Below are 16,683 nucleotides of genomic sequence, written 5' to 3'. Positions count from 1 at the left end.
GGCATTATTGGATTTGGTGTAAAACATAAAAAGTCATAATTTGCCACAACAAAAGGAGCCATAGCATGAGACAGCAAGAATTCAGAGAGCAGACTCCTCCATTTTATATAATCAAAGTTAACATGGCCATTACCTTCACTGTAATAACTGTACATGGCAGTTATTCAAATCTATCTCTGTAATATGAGGATCAGCGCCTCCTCCAGTCATAAACCTCAGCAGAAATCCCATAAAGAAGGGAGAGAATGACTATTTTACCTTTAATATAATGAGATTACTGCCCTGCATATGAGTTACAGGTTTTGTGACTTTATTGAACAAGCTGTGTATCCGTACAGGCCTAAATTGTTGTGGCTCAGTGCTGACTTTCCCATATCCTCTAAATTCAGAAATGGTAGAGGCACAAGGCAATCAAGCCGAAACAGATAACGTAATAATATAGCTGACCCAAGATTATTTATTTTGAACCTTGAAGTTTTCCTCTCATTGTGATAGATGTAGTTATAATTATGCCTGAAGAAAAACACCAAGAATACTGATTCACATGCCTGGAAATGCATCAAAACATAGATAATGTTGAACTCTTCTGCAGCATTCTTATGATGAATTACCACATTTATTTCGTTTTTATGTTTTCATTTCCTATTTTATATCAGTGATACCTACAAATTTGTATGTTCCTACTTTAGTTTCAATCTTTTAAATGTCCAAAATGCATATAGTTAAAAGCAGCAGGATGAATTCAGTGATTTATTGTTAGTAGCTTACTGGCAGAGAGTCAGGCAGGCAACAGCACTGCAACTTTGAACAATGGAACAATAAAAGTGGACTGGTATAATGTATGTGTAGAGTGGCTGACGGGGGAAAAGGGAGAAGGTGAGAAAATGGGCGAGGATGGCCAGGCAGAACTGATTAGGTAAGTGGGAACAGGTGTGTGTGGATGGAGGCGGCAATCTGGTGAAAGGAGGGAATTAACGAGGGCGTCTGGTGGACGGAAGTAACCAACCCCTACCCTAACCTTAACCGCTGGAGCGTAAGAGTGTATGTATAGGTATATAAATATATAAAAAAAACAATACATTCCAACACACATACATACAACAGATCACAGCCTCATTATATATATATATATATATATATATATATATATATATATATATATAAATAAAACAAACAAAAACAATAGTGCAACAGAAGGCACACAGTTTCAACCACATATACAAATATTTATTTTCTTTTTTTACATTACAAATAAAAGTTATTTAAACCTAATTGGTCAGAGCTAATTGACTGATTTTCAATAAAGGCACCCCAAAAAAACTACATCATAGGCCTACACACTGTAAAAAATGTTTGTGGAAATTATAATAAAAAACTGTCAAATTGCATCAAAAATAGGTTGTAAAATTAAACATTGTACATCACCGTAGTAGATACTTTGAATTACTGTAAATCAAAGAATAGTATAAAACTTTAAATTCTACCGCCATAAACTGTAGAAAACACACAGTTTTGCTGTAAAAATATAAAATTTCCATGTAAAGTTAATGGAGAAATACCATGATGACACAGTTATCCTGAAAGTAATGGGATTATTCTGTATAAATTACAGTTTTTGCTGATATTTACATTTACATACGCTCACTGTATATTTTACGGTGATGTCTTGGCAACCACAGCTGCCGGTATTTTACCGTAAATTAAACAGATCGTTTTTTTACAGTGCAGTTCATGAAATGTAGATGTGTAGATGTAAATGTTTCATGCACAGTCTCAATGGGGATCAGCTGAGAATCTCATGGCTGAGTCGAGTCGAACCATACTGTGTAAATGAAGCATTAGTGACACCATTCAAATACACATGCAGTAGATATTTGAACCTTTTGTCAGTGCAAAGATATTGGTTCGAGTAGCTTTGAATTTCAAATTGAGATTTTAAAATCTAGCAGACCGTCTGCAGTAAAGGTCACCGGCAGATGTAACCTACCTGTAGAAGCTTTAAACATGCCATTAAACACACAAAGCTCCACTCATTTATCGCCGCTGCCAAGGATACATGGGACGAGTGCCTGACTACTGACCTGAATTAGCTGTTTGATGCCTCTGGCTGCGCCATGGGAAAAGGACAGACTGTACTTTGAACAGTGACAACTAGTTTCACAGCCGCTTCAGGTGGAATATCATTAAAGGGAGATACTTTAAAGGCAAAGGGGATGATTTCAGTCCAGGAGGCTGAGATGTGAAAATGAAATCTTTCATGTTACTCCTGCTTCAAATCAACATATGTTCCAGTTATGTATGTATGTACAGTATGTTCAATTTGTGTTTTAGCTGGAAAAGATATCATATAACTGCTGTGCCACATTCATGTGCCCTCAAGAGCTGACAGAACATGATTTAACATTCTTGAAATTGGAATAAGGAGTGGAGTTATAAATGTATGACAACAATTTATTACCCAATTAAATACAGTATTCCTTTATAAATCATACTTTTAAAAAAATGATTTTTACAGTTTACGGTCTTCAAAAAATGATTAGCATTAGTGCAGACTGCAGCTGTCTCACAAGGTTTAGAAATGCAATTAGGGTGATACTAAAAATTGCTCAACCAGAGTAGATTTGTTTTTGTCTCCCAGTTTAAGACCGGCCTCCCGATGATAGGTTACTCATCCATTGTCACTGTGATTGCACATCCACCGTGATGATGGAGAAGAAGCTAATTTCAATATTGTCATGGGTAATGCCATCTGATTTTCTGCTCCTGAATATCAACAAAACATCTATCAAAGTATTCACATAAATCATCTCTGACAGGGTATTTAAAAACAAATACACGTTTAAAAAAAATCACAAATGCAGATTCACCCGACACCTTGGCTGCAGCTCAGCACCATCAGACTCATGTTTGGCATCAGATTATCAGCTATTACATTGATTAATACTGGCATTCCATTCCTCCTTTTTTTCACAACTTGCAAATGTTTACCATTCAACAATGTAAATGTGTAAACCATAAACAGCAACACACAAAACAAGATGGACAGCAGCAGTGTGTGTGTGTGTTCCTGTTTGTTGTGTGTGCATAGCTGTCTGGGTGGGCCGTTGGAGACACTGTGATGAGAAACAACTTTCAGCTACATGACTCACATATTTGGATGAACACACAGAATTTCATTGAACGTGGATGCACCACTGGCTTGGAGATTTCCCGCTTCGTGAAAACACACAAGACTTTGGCCAAGAATAATCAATGAGTGTGCTCTGCCAATTCAGCCGTGAATCAAGTTGAGTGCCTTGGAAAAAAAAAGAACGTGCTGGTATCCTGCAGAGGAAGATGCAGTACTTATTCTGATTTTATTTTAGCTCTTTCCAATAGGTAACCAGTAAAAATCCTTCTTGTTATATCGGAATGTGCCAAGACTGTGAGGACACTCAATGGAGCGTTTTGCATGATGAGAACTTAGGAAGAAATGAAACTCTCCAGAAATTACTGGATATTCAAACTGGGTGATTTTGCAGTACAATGCCAGCATCCAGAGTCAAAGTGAAAAGTAGCATGCCATTTATGTAGTGTGGTGGAAACTAAAGGTGTGGCGGTCAGGAATAGCAAATAGGCAGTTTGGACCAGACTGAAATATCTGCTATTGGTTGAATTGTCATGAACTTTCATAGGGATATGCATGGTGCCAACACAGTCAGTTTTAATTCCCACATTAAATCATATAAGGTAACACTGCAGTGGAATCCAAGTCCACTCAATTCATTCAAGATTATTCATCCTAAAGCAGAATGGCCACCAGAAAATGACTCACCCGGTTGAATGAATCCAACCGGCTCTCCAGGATTCAGCCAAGTTACGGCGAACAAAGGACACAACAGCTCCCAGCATCCCGCTGGAGACTGACACAGGCACGGAGGCCGCCCAGCTCACCATCCATCCCCTGCACACCAGCCAGCAGAACGCCCCGGCAGAGGGGATCCATGAACCGCAGCTGGGGTTCCACGCTTCCTCTGATGCAGAGAGAGACACAGAGGTTGTCTTGCTTGTCCACCAGGTCAGGATCGTAGCTGGTGCACATCTTCTTCACCTTTTTACTAAAAGCGGTGATTTAATTCCCCTATCCTGATGATTGACTCGTAGTCATATGTCATGATCGTCTAATGCAGCTATTCTCAACCTTGGGGTCGGGACCCCAGTTGGGGTCGCGAGATGATTTCTGGGGGTCGCCAAATCATTTTGGAAGTCAGCTCTGTCTCCACTGTGTTAAAGTGTTCATGTGTTTTAGTCTTTTTGGTCATTTCATGTCTTTTTCTGGTGATTTTGTGTCTCTTTTGGTCATTTTGTGTCTTCTTTTTTATCATTTTGTGGTCAATTTGTGTCTTTTTTTTGGTCATTTTGTTTCCTTTTTTTGAGTCATTTTTTGTCTTTCTTTAGTCATTTTGTGTCTTTTTTTGGTAATTTTGTGTCTTTTTGGTAATTTTGTGTCTTTTTTTGGTCATTTTGTATCCTTTGTTGTCATTTTGTGTCTTTTTTTGTCATTTTGTGGGGCTTTTTGTCATTTTGTGTCTTTTTTTGATCATTTTGTGGTCAATTAGTGTCTTTTTGGTCAATTAGTGTATTTTTGGTCATTTTGTTTCTTTTTTTGGTAATTTATGTCTTTTTTTGGTCATTTTGTGTCTCTTTTGGTCATTTTATAGTCAATTTGTGTCTATTTTGGTCATTTTGTTTCCTTTTTTTGGTCATTTTGTGTCTTTTTTTGTCATTTTGTGGGGCTTTTTGTCATTTTGTGTCTTTTTTTGATCATTTTGTGGTCAATTAGTGTCTTTTTGGTCAATTAGTGTATTTTTGGTCATTTTGTTTCTTTTTTTGGTAATTTATGTCTTTTTTTGGTCATTTTGTGTCTCTTTTGGTCATTTTATAGTCAATTTGTGTCTATTTTGGTCATTTTGTTTCCTTTTTTTGGTCATTTTGTGTCTTTTTTTGGTCATTTTGTTTCTTTTTTGGGTGATCTGAACTGTGAGATTGTGTTCAGTGAGCGGGGGTCGCGGACAACATGCATGTTAAATTGGGGGTCGCGACTCAAAAAGGTTGAGAACTACTGGTCTAATGCAATCACAAAAAGGTACAACTAAAATCTGTAAAACAGATGTATCAGATAAATTTAGCAGAACTGATGGTGAGGTAACTGAATTGTTCTGCACCTTCCTTTCATATTTTTTTACTACATTTTTACCTGAAAATCAGCAAGACCAAAGATAAAATAATCAGCTATAAACTTGTCTGTGCAGTGTTTAAAGACATACATTTGTTATTCCAACTGTATTTTGTGGATTTTTTTCCTTGAATTTTCAGCACGCATTAGGTTTCACCATGTATTGCTTTTTTTTAGGATTTAGAAGGAATACAAGTATAAATATTGTTTTTTATATTTAACTGTTATTACAATCTATTGTTAACCTTAACCTCTAACTTTTAGTTAACAGCAACATTATTATTATTTTTTTATCACTTACAAAGTTATGGTTCATCTAATATTGTGGAATATGCAAATAACTCTGAGCTGTAATAGTGGCCTGAAACACAGCTGTTACTGCAAAACATGAATGACTTCTCAGACCAACAATGTTTCGTTCTACTGAGCAGCCCTGCAAGAATAGGACCGGCTCAGGTGTGTGTGTGTGTGTGTGTGTGTGTGTGTGTGTGTGTGTGGCTGGTTGGTTCAATAAGGGCAGTGATACAGACCATTTTCACATTTTACTCAACATTGTGTTTTACTTCAGTTTTGTTTCTCATCAGTGTGTTTCTGCTGCTATTGACTGTGTTTTCCTGAAGTAAATGTGAAGCAAAATGTGGCATTATTGACTGAAAAGTCTCATTTCAACACGCTGCAGTGAAGCAATTGTGTTATCACCATGACTGCAAGCTATATAAACTTTCACTCTTGAATAATAAAGCTTAAAATTAATCAGGCAAATCATGTTGTGTTTGCTATCAGTGGCCCAGGCTGCAATGTTTTTATCAACACACAGCGAGCCAATTCTAGCCACTTTCCAGGAACACACAGCCGCTGTTTAGAAAGAGTTTCTTCACGTCCTGAATGAGGGATTGAATGGGGCTTTAGCAGAGTTCCCAACAATGTAACGTAAATTGAGGCTGTGGGGCCCTAAAGGATTTTAGCTCCCTCATTTACGCCTCATTTGGTCACATCTGAAAAAAAGAGTTGAGGCTGTTTCTGAATCTGACTGAAGGTGCATTACCGTCTGCAGTGCTGAAATACACAAAACTTTGATATCTAACTAGTGTTTCTTTATTGCACCATTAAGCATGGGAAGTATTGATTCAAATAATTGTATACATTAGTGGTTTCACATTAAAGGATCACAAAGAGATGCTTACAGACGCAAAAATGACAATTAAGTGACAAGAAACAACTACAAAGACATGCAAAACAACTAAAGATGTACACAAAGTGACCACAAAGAAGACAGAAGAGACAAAATATGGCTACAAAGGGATGCAAGACAGCAACACAGATGTGCAAAAGATGCATAAACAAAAAAAAGATATGCAAATTGGCCACATAAAACAACCACAAAACTACCTCAAAGATACACAAGAGATGATAAACCACTTCATAAAGATTCAAAAAATCTACAAAGATACATAAAATGAGCACAATGAGACAGTGTAGTCGCAATAAGACTACAAAACAACACAACATTACCACATAGTGATGTAAAATGATTTTAAAAGATGCAAAACTACCCCAACGCGACAAGAAAAACTACCTCAAAGAGACACAAGAGATGCAAAATTACTATAAATAGACCCGAATGACCATAAAAGGACACAAAACCACAAGAGAGAGACTCCAAGTGACAAGAAACAACTACAAAGACATGCAAAACAACTAAAGATGTACACAAAGTGACCACAAAGAAGACAGAAGAGACAAAATATGGCTACAAAGGGATGCAAGACAGCAACACAGATGTGCAAAAGAAAGTAAGAAACTCATGCAAAATAACCACAAAGATAACCACTAACAGATGTAAAATGATTAAATAAAAAATAATTAGAAAATTACCACAAAAGGCACACAAGAAATGCAAAATCATTTCATAAAGATGCAAAATAACTACTAAGATATCGTCACAAAAAGATGCAAAATGATCACAAAGAAACACAAAATGACCACAGAGATGTCAAATTATGAAAAATATGCAAAACTAGCCAAACAAGACACTACAAATCTACCTCAAAGAAACACAAGAGATGCAAAAATTACTAATAAAAATAGACACAAATGACCATAAAGGGACACAAACCTACCAGAGAGACTCTTTTTAAAAACAAAAACGAAAAGCAAATATCACATTATTTTCTGCCAAATATAAAAAGTATCAAGTTGTAAACCAAAGGCATCAGCATCAAAACCCATGTCACTAAGTACCGCTAACATTATATTTTGACCAGATGTAATAATGTTCAGATCAGAAATGGCTCAGTAAGTCGGAAGCCTGTCAGAAGGTAAAATATGTACCTCTTATTTATGGAACATCAATAATATGGATGTCCTATCTGCAACTTGCTCCTTTGATTAACTCACTTCATTCGGATCTACTCTCATGGGCTTGTTTCAGTCCGACTTCAATCGATGACCCTTTCTGTTTATTAAACAGTCACATGATCCCGAGTTGTATTTTTAGCACCGGCATGCTGATTCCAGATTATATGGTCAAGTCTTTATGTCTGCTATAAAATGTAAAAGCAGCAGCGTCAGGCAAATGGCATTGCTGTGCATTATAACATGATTTACCATGTTTCCTACTTTCAGACTTCATGTTTTCAATATTGTACAACCACAAGTGCCCTTATAATTAACTCAGTAATTCAAATCTTTTTATTGCTTTCCCATTCCCAAGCACATCATTCTTTTTGAATCAAGCGTTTGGTCTTTGTAGTCGACTGATGAGCTACATGTCTTTGTGATTGAGAGGAAATAAAGCAGGACAATTACTTTGAAAAGCTCTCTTTTCATTAAACAGAAAATCCACCCCTCATTCAGAAATGAGACATGTTATTCCCATGACTTCCAGACTGCGCTCATTCCGTAATGATCCAGTTCATTTCGTGTGAATAGGGCCGATCTTTGCTCTTATATAGCTGAAACCACAGATCCACAAACCTCATGAGGACTGCTGAGCTGCTGCATTGACAGCAAGTGTCAGTTACACTCAATGTGATGGATGGATGGATGCAGCTTAAAGAGCACTATGAGAGGCTGCTAGAATAGATAGGTCGTGGTTGAGACCACCATCGTTTTTTGTAAGATCGATCCTTTTGCACATGGCAGCAGCTCTGCAGTTACAAAACTCTAGGTGTGGAGATAAAGTAGTTCATACATGGCATTAAAAACTGATGTACCAGCAGTGGAATCGGATTAAACGTTTCAACAGTTGTATTCAACATTAGCGTCCTGGTCTGCAGCAGCGTGCCATCAAGTGTGTTGAAGCGAACTGACAATAGCCCTGCATTGATCATTTATCCAGCCACACAAACACAGTGCCTTTCTCAGCAGGGGTAAAACATTTTTGCTTCATTAGTACTTTTTTTTGCTTTCATTTATACTCACTCACATCTACTGTAAAGAAAAACAGCCAATTGTTCCACATGAACACCTACAAAAGGCTGCAAATACTTTAATCCTTCGAGGCACAGTAGATTTAACACAGAGATGATTTAAAGGGAAATAAGCAGAAGAAATGTGAAGGTTTATGAATACTGATAAATGTTTCTTTATGTTATAAAAAAACAACAAAGGGATAAAAAATATATTGCTGTTATAACTGATTTATTATTCAGCCGATTCAAAAACATACAGTGGTCCATCTAAACATGTGACTACTGTTCCTAAACAAAAAGTTGTCAGCTTGTATTAAAAAGTATCTTGTCGGGTGGTCCGTAGCGTAGTGGGTTACACAGGCGCCCCATGTGCAGAGGCTACAGTCCTCGCTGCGGCGGAGCCGGGTTTGAATCCGGCCTGAGCTCCCTTTGCCGCATGTCCTCCCCTCTGTCACCCCCTTTCTATCTGTCTCACTATCAATAAAAAGCCTTGAAAATGGCCAAAAAAATATCTAAAAAAAAAAATAAAAAATCTTGTCGGGTCAAAAGAAAAAAATAGGACTTTCACAGAGGAGAGGTTCATGTCCCATGTGAACAACAAAAGTCAACAATTTTTGTTGAAATAACATCACTCAACATCCATGCATCACGTTTTTACATTATCAACATAACTATGTCATATCCTGTACTCATGTCACCCTCGAAATACCTACATTTCTGTAATTTACATGCATTCATTCAACTTTTTAAACCATCTTTAATAACGCCTAATCAGGAACTTTTTGCCCTAACCTTAGATAAGTGGTTTTGCAGTTAAACCTTCTGAAACTGCAGCCTTTTAACTAAATGTAACCACTTAGTTAACAGTGTAAGGCCATTGAATGGGCTGATAACAACCTACTGTACCTACTAGAAGGTGGAGCAGGCCCCTACTTGCTCACACTTATGGGATTGATAAACGCTGATAACACATAATGATTTTTGTCATTTTTGTGTGGACTTCAGCTGGAGGCAGCACAGCCACAATGAGACTTCAAGAGCAACTCGGAAAGTTGGCTTTCCGCATTTCACAACAACGAAATAAGAGTTAGCAGAACTATTGTCCCTTGTTGTGAACCCCAACTTAAAGATATAAGTAACAACAACTCACCAACTTGTTTTTGAGCATACAACTGGCTTCCTTTGTTGTGCTAACTTACATTATTGCCCTAAATGTCAAAAATGTATATTTCCAAGTTTTACCAACTTAAATCACTGTTTCAGGCCAAAAAATATAAGTTTGCTTTTTTGCAGTGTACCTAAGCCAGGGCACCTAAACCACTTGGTTAAAGCTCAATAAAAATAACTCATTCTGGACATAACTTCCAACAATGGTGCGTGAATATTGGTCTCCCGGTCTAAAGTCCTTGGTTGTTGTTTTTTTGCTGGTGACTGGGCTGCCTCTATTTGTACAATAAATCAAATGGTTGTTGAGTTATTTTAGTCTGGACCAGTATGGTGGACTGAAATACTAACATTCATGAAGCCAAGCTGCTAGAATGCAAAACACTTGATATAAAGTTTTCATCAAACTTATACAGGTTTATTTAAGTATTAATATATGTCAGGAGGAGCTGGGCTAAGAAATAAGAATAAATTATGAATATAATACATGTATTCTGATGCCTCACATGTAGTGGCCACAGTGTCACAGCAGTGCCCTCATGTGAATATAATATCTGTTAATAAGGGGTAGCTATGTATACCAAACCATCAGGACAGACTGAGCATCCGGATCCTGAACCTGCTGCAGAGACCAAATAAATAAAAGAACAGGAAAGTCCATCACAGTGTAAGTTTGTTATTGGTTGTGTCTCAATCCAGCTGAAATCATTTTCACCCAGAGATAAGACACTTCAATCAGTCAGCTCCTCCTCCACTTTACTGTGTAAGTGGCGAGAATTATTTGTGGTCACACAGCAAGTTAGAAACACTGATAATGTAGAAGTGTTCATGCAAACAAACATCTTCCTCTGGTGTCCAACGGGTGGCTGAGATAGAACTTATAGACACCTGTTTTGTTTTTTATTATTATAATTTGACCTTTATCTGACCACAGTCCTGCTGCCCAATTATATTACATAAATGAACATGTAATCAACAAAACCAGAAGGGCGAAGTGGTGAAGAGGAAAAATGCATCAATGTCAGACAATTAAATAAAATAAAAGATAATTTGCATTTGCTCATTTCAGACATCAAAATGACTGCAGGAGAGATGAAATGCATGCACATAATCACCACATCCTCAAACATAATCACATATTATTTAATGCAAATATATGAGGCACTTGAATTGAAGTGTATATGGGATGTTTCACTGATGTGTATATAGAGTCTCAGTTTATGTGGAAGGCGAAGTGAAGGCAGAGAAAGACAAGGACAGAGTGACCTGCACAGTTATTGTGGTAGGTGGAGGTCATTTCATTTTGGCTGCCTTGACAATGGTGATTTTTCACCATTAGGTTCCATTAGATTTAGTTTAAGACTTTATAAAGGGAATTATCCAGCATAATTTGCTATCACAGCTTGTGAAAAATGGCAGTGAGGTGGTTACACAACAGAGTTTACGCTGTGGGAGAACCGAGAAAGTCACATAAAAGGCCTTTTTATGATACCATAATAAGGTAAGAATATTTTAGAAAGAAATCTGAAGAATATAATAAGCATTACAGATAATAATATCCATAAGACTTAACAAGACTTTTTCAAAAAATGCATTTGCTTTGGGTGAAAACCTTTTCTAATTTATTCAAGTAAGATACACATGGAGTAAGATCGGGTAGGATTGACTTTCTTCTTTCCTGTATAAAATCTACACCACCAATATGAGCATTTGATGGATATGCACGTATGCATAACTAAATATAGGAATGTACTTTCCACTAAGTGTAGATGGATTTACAGTTACAGAAATATCCACATACAGGGTGATCTGAGCAAATTTAGACATGTAATTCCAAACAAGCTTTTGAAAAATTCAACATTTTAGGAAATTTGCTTATTTAGTTTATCGTCCCCATGTTGGTGCATTAAGAGCTGGAGCTGAAAAGTCATTAGCCTAGCAGAACCCAATTATGTTCAAAATATTGTATTTCTATTCTGAATGCACTCACAAATCATTAGTAATAAAAAAGACTCTTGAGAGGTGTTTTTTTCTCAACAAATAAACATTATTTTCATGAACGGTTTACTCATATCAATGAATAAAGTGATGCTTTAAAACAAAAGGTCAGTCCAGGTGGAGTCAGCCCTTAGTTGAATATCAAAAGAAAATTGCATGAGAACAGTCAGAATAAATCACTATTTGCCTGTTAACCTGTTTCTCTTTCAGTGATCTTCAGATCCATGTATGGTGTAAAATGTTTGAAAGTGGGGCCAATGCCGATGCCATGTTTTATCATTCACCTCTCCGCTGAGAACAGTTTTCCACAAGATAATACAGTAAATAACCTCAGAATTAACAATATAGTAACCCTTTGTGTTGAAAATGTGGTAGTTCTATACAGTGAGGTTTCTGGAGCGCCCTCTAGTGGAATGGCCCAGTAACACGTGTTGTACACAGGCAAGTGTGTGAACTTCACAACAGCAGGTTGTCTTTGGGAATATGTGGTTAAAAAAGCAAGTCTGAGTCAAGTTTAAACTGATTAAAGTTTTCTATATTTTTTGTTTATTACATACACAAACATATATTTAGAAACAGCAATTTGTGGTTTTAGAGGGCGTTATATGCTGTAACGTTCCTTGACAAACAGTAGTTTATTCGACCACCTGTCACTTATGTGCAGCTTCTACACTCGTTGCCTGACGACCTTATTGTGATGTCAAGACTCTGGGAAGTCATGGCACAAAAACCCACCTGAGAGCACACCTGTGTGTGTGTGTGTGTGTGTGTGTGTGTGTGTGTGTGTGTGTGTGTGTGTGTGTGTGTGTGTGTCAAACTCAAATACACAATGGGCCAAAATTTAAAACTTGAATCAAATCGCGGGCCAACATTGAACAAATAAACCTTTTAATATATACCAAACATGTTTTGCTTTAACATTAAATATGGAACCAGCAACGCTTATAAACATACAATATATAACTAAATAGTGCAGACATGCAAAATCAAATTTCAAATAAAAAACACATCAATGTCATTAATTTATTTAAAAAATAAAAAAATCGTATACCTCTTTTCTATTTGCATCCTTCTGATTTAAATATCAAAATAAACTTTTTCAACAGGTTAATAAATTCTGCCTTTCTTTTCTCCATTTTTGGGAAGGGGTAGCTGGGAGACAGCTCTAGCTTGAGGTTGCTATGACGACTGTCACAGAGGAGCGTTTCTGGGTCCTGTCCTGATTGACGCGCCAAAACAACAGCAGGGCATTGTGGGATTTGTAGTATTAGCTGTGAATGCGCCGTATAATACCGGCGGGTCAGCTTTTATAGTACAATAATTATATAATAATTTGGTATTGCCTCGCAGGCCAAATAAAATTACACTGCGGGCCAAATTTGGCCCGCGGGCCAGAGTTTGACACCCCTGGTCTAGGGCATATCTCGCTGACCTAATATTGACCCACCATATGTGGCTTGCGCATGGCACGAAGGTGTGCATCCTCGATTTTGAAGATTTTTTCAAAATGTCATCATTATTTACGTAGGATGTGTTGTGGCATTGCGCTATTTCTGTTTGGATGCCTTTTAGGGGAGCTCCGCCCCATTGTGTGATAGGCCTACACGTGGTCAGTAACACAATTCGGTCTTGATTTCCACCCTGACTCATCTCATCTGTAAGTCTATTTAGCCTACCTATCTTTAGGAGTTTTAAAGTGGCTACAAGGTTCGATTTTCCAATAATATTCAAATAGTCTCCAGTGAATATCAATGTTCAATGTGTATGTGCTGGAGTTGCAGACGTTGGCCATAATTAAAAAATCTACTTAATCTCCCACTATAACATATATATAATACATGCTTCCTACGGGCACTGCACAGTATACCTTAAACTATGTGGCGTTTTGGGTGGATGAGATTGCCGCAGGCCTTGAAGAACTAAGATGCAATCAAGCATGACAGAGGCAATAACACAGCAGGTGTGATACTTTTTACCATGATAACTAGCTAAAAATCTAAATCAAAACGATCTATTCATTAAATTATGTCAGATAGAGCCTCTTCTATTAAACTGTCCTGACAATAAACACCTAATGCCAGGCATTTGCACCTCTCCCTCTTCTACCAGCTCAGCAACCTTGACTAAGCCCAGTAAAACTACAATGATGCCCTTGGGGGGAAAGAGGCACAGTGCAACAATCCCCAAAAAACCAGAGAGTTGTTTTCCCAGCAACATGTTTTCTTTTTAACGCAGCTTTGCTCTTTCTTCATGTTTTGTATTTCACAAAACCAAAGAACCATGGCAAGAGATGTTCTTTCATTTAACAGAAGGCTGAGGAAAACGGATGATGGAGCAATTCTGAAACAACATCAGAACAATGAAAGTGGAAACAAAGAGAGATCTCTTCCTGCATAGGGAGTCCTGTCACAAAGTTTTCAAAGTGGTGTCTCCTGCCGAGGCTCTCCTGCACCTGAATGGAAATGAAAAGCGCAGCAGCAAAAGACTATTTTCATAAAATAAAGCCCAGACGGAAAGAGATGAAGCCACCATATGGCGAGGCAGTAGAGATGGGTTGTGAGTGAGCAGAAGGACGGGGACAGATATAGAGAGTTAATGGGACTCAGGTGCTGCTGGTTGTCTCATCAGGCCGCCCCTCACCTCTCTACGCCTCCTGACCAGCAACCCAGCTCGGCCCCGCTCCCCACACACATCCATCTTACACTGGACATTTTTCTTTTTCTCCTTTTCACACTGATGCATATGAATATTTGGTTTATTTTTGTATATGTATATTCGTTCCAATTTGTTTCAAAGCTGTTAAACATAAACAGTAACTAATTTGAAGTCTCTCTCTTTTGTTGTTTTGCACCTTACTGCAATAGACCACTAGATTAATTCAGAGTATCTCATAAACAGTCTCTTATATTGTTCACTTCAAAGGCTTTTTACAGGTTCCTGTGGCGAAAAGGCAACACAAAAACACCCCAGAGCAGCCATTGTGCACATACAGAATATATAAATATCAGTTGTTTATTTCCCCTGGAGAATCTGGATTTATTATCATCTTACACAGTAGAGAAAGAAACTGTTAAAAGGAGTCAAGTGATGTTCTGGATTATGGCATTCTTTCAGTGTATGAGTGTTTGTTTTCATAGATTATTGTATGTCAACACTGATGCCAATACACATCATCTTGAAACTGAAGTCTTCAGCGTTAACAGGATCCTTCTAAATTATATGAATATTTCAAATCACATCTTGAATCCACCAAAACTGAAAGAAAATGATTTTAAAAAAAACAGGTACCAAGTATAATTCAACCTTCTTGCATAACAATGAGGACATGTTTTCCTCTACATTCATCAACCCCCCACTGCTCTCCACTCTGAGTGCGTGTGAGATGCTCTGCCAAAAGTGTTGTCTTCCTCTCCTGCTGGTAGAATGACAACTCCCCCCAATAGGTGAAGTTTTTACTCCTTCCAGGAATGAGACAAGTCAACCATAGCAACCAGTAGAGCACTGTGGGAGAACGCACACAGCTCGACCGATCTTTTTCTCTGCTGGAGAAAAACAAACCCCGACACAGCGCCCCCGGCCGTACAACCGGCTCTCCATACAGTGCTGACATGAACCCAAGGGGCACCCACTGCACCACCACGTCAACTTCTGCCTTCAGCACCTTTGGAAAGATTAATGAGCAAGCACACTCCAAAACACTCCCCAGCTTCCCCTCTTACTTTCTAAGCAATCCAGAGGGGATTCAAGTCATTACCTGAGATGCTAAGTGGGTGAATTTTACTTCAAAGTCTTGGATTTCATAAACATTCTTCATTTATGTAATTACAGCCCAGCAGACTTTCATAAAATGGAAAAAGCTGCAGCATAAGTGTAGTTTTGCCGCAACAACTAAAACATTTTTCTAAATTAAATGAGAAAATATTCCCTGGCAGAAAATGTGTGTTAGGGAGTAAATAAAAAGTAGTTTATCTAATTTATTGTTAATCTTTAGGGATTGTTTTTGCAAATCAACCACTTAACATTATGAGTTGGACATAACATGAGCTACCCTGTCCAATATGTAAATATGTAAACAGTTACATGAAATAAGATGTCATACAATTAGCCCTTGCACCATCTGTCTTCTGCCCAGTCTTCATTCCCAGTAGCATCTTTTTTTTATCTTTCAATCCACCGGCAAGCAGATCGGTCCAATGTTTCCCAGAAGATTGCTCCCCACCTGTCCCATGACAAGTTAATTAAGTGGAAAAGCAAACAAAAACCCAATTAAAACTCAGATTCCATATTTCTGCTCTTTGCACAGAACACTTAAACCGTGAGTTATTGCATGCATGTGGTTCTCCAGCTACCTCCACTGACAAAAAAGCTGATTCATTCTGCGTCTTTTTTTTGTTTTTTTGCTTTGTTCACTAAGAAGCAGCACAAAAACAATGCTTCCTATAGGTACGCTAAGGTCAGGAAAATGCCCCACAACCGTTGAACACAGTTGAAGCGCAGAGATGTAAAATAAAGATGAAATTGCTATCTTTGCAGCCGTGTCAACCAAGGTTATAATAGTTTTGGATTTTTCATTAGTTTTAGTTTTAATTTCGTTGTGAATTTTTGTTTTCAAATTCAGTTAGTTTTAGTTAGTTTTTAAAGTGAGTTTGCTAGTTTTAGTTTAGTTTTTATTTTTTGAAAATGCTTAGTTTTAGTTTAGTTTGTATTAGTTTTAGTGTTAGTTTTAGTTTTTTTGTAATGGGTATGTGCCTTCATTTCCTTTGGTTTATCATCTCAGCCTCAATAAGGTTATTAACTCTTACAGTTCTGGGTGTTTTGTATTTGGGTTGAAGTGTAGACATCCCAGTCTCAGTAAACATATTTACCATGTGTTCCTGCATGTTGAAATAGAAA

The sequence above is a fragment of the Centropristis striata genome, chromosome 13 (genome assembly GCF_030273125.1).
Source record: "Centropristis striata isolate RG_2023a ecotype Rhode Island chromosome 13, C.striata_1.0, whole genome shotgun sequence".
Taxonomy (NCBI): Eukaryota; Metazoa; Chordata; class Actinopteri; order Perciformes; family Serranidae; genus Centropristis; species Centropristis striata.
Note: the sequence above shows the minus strand (reverse complement) of the source record.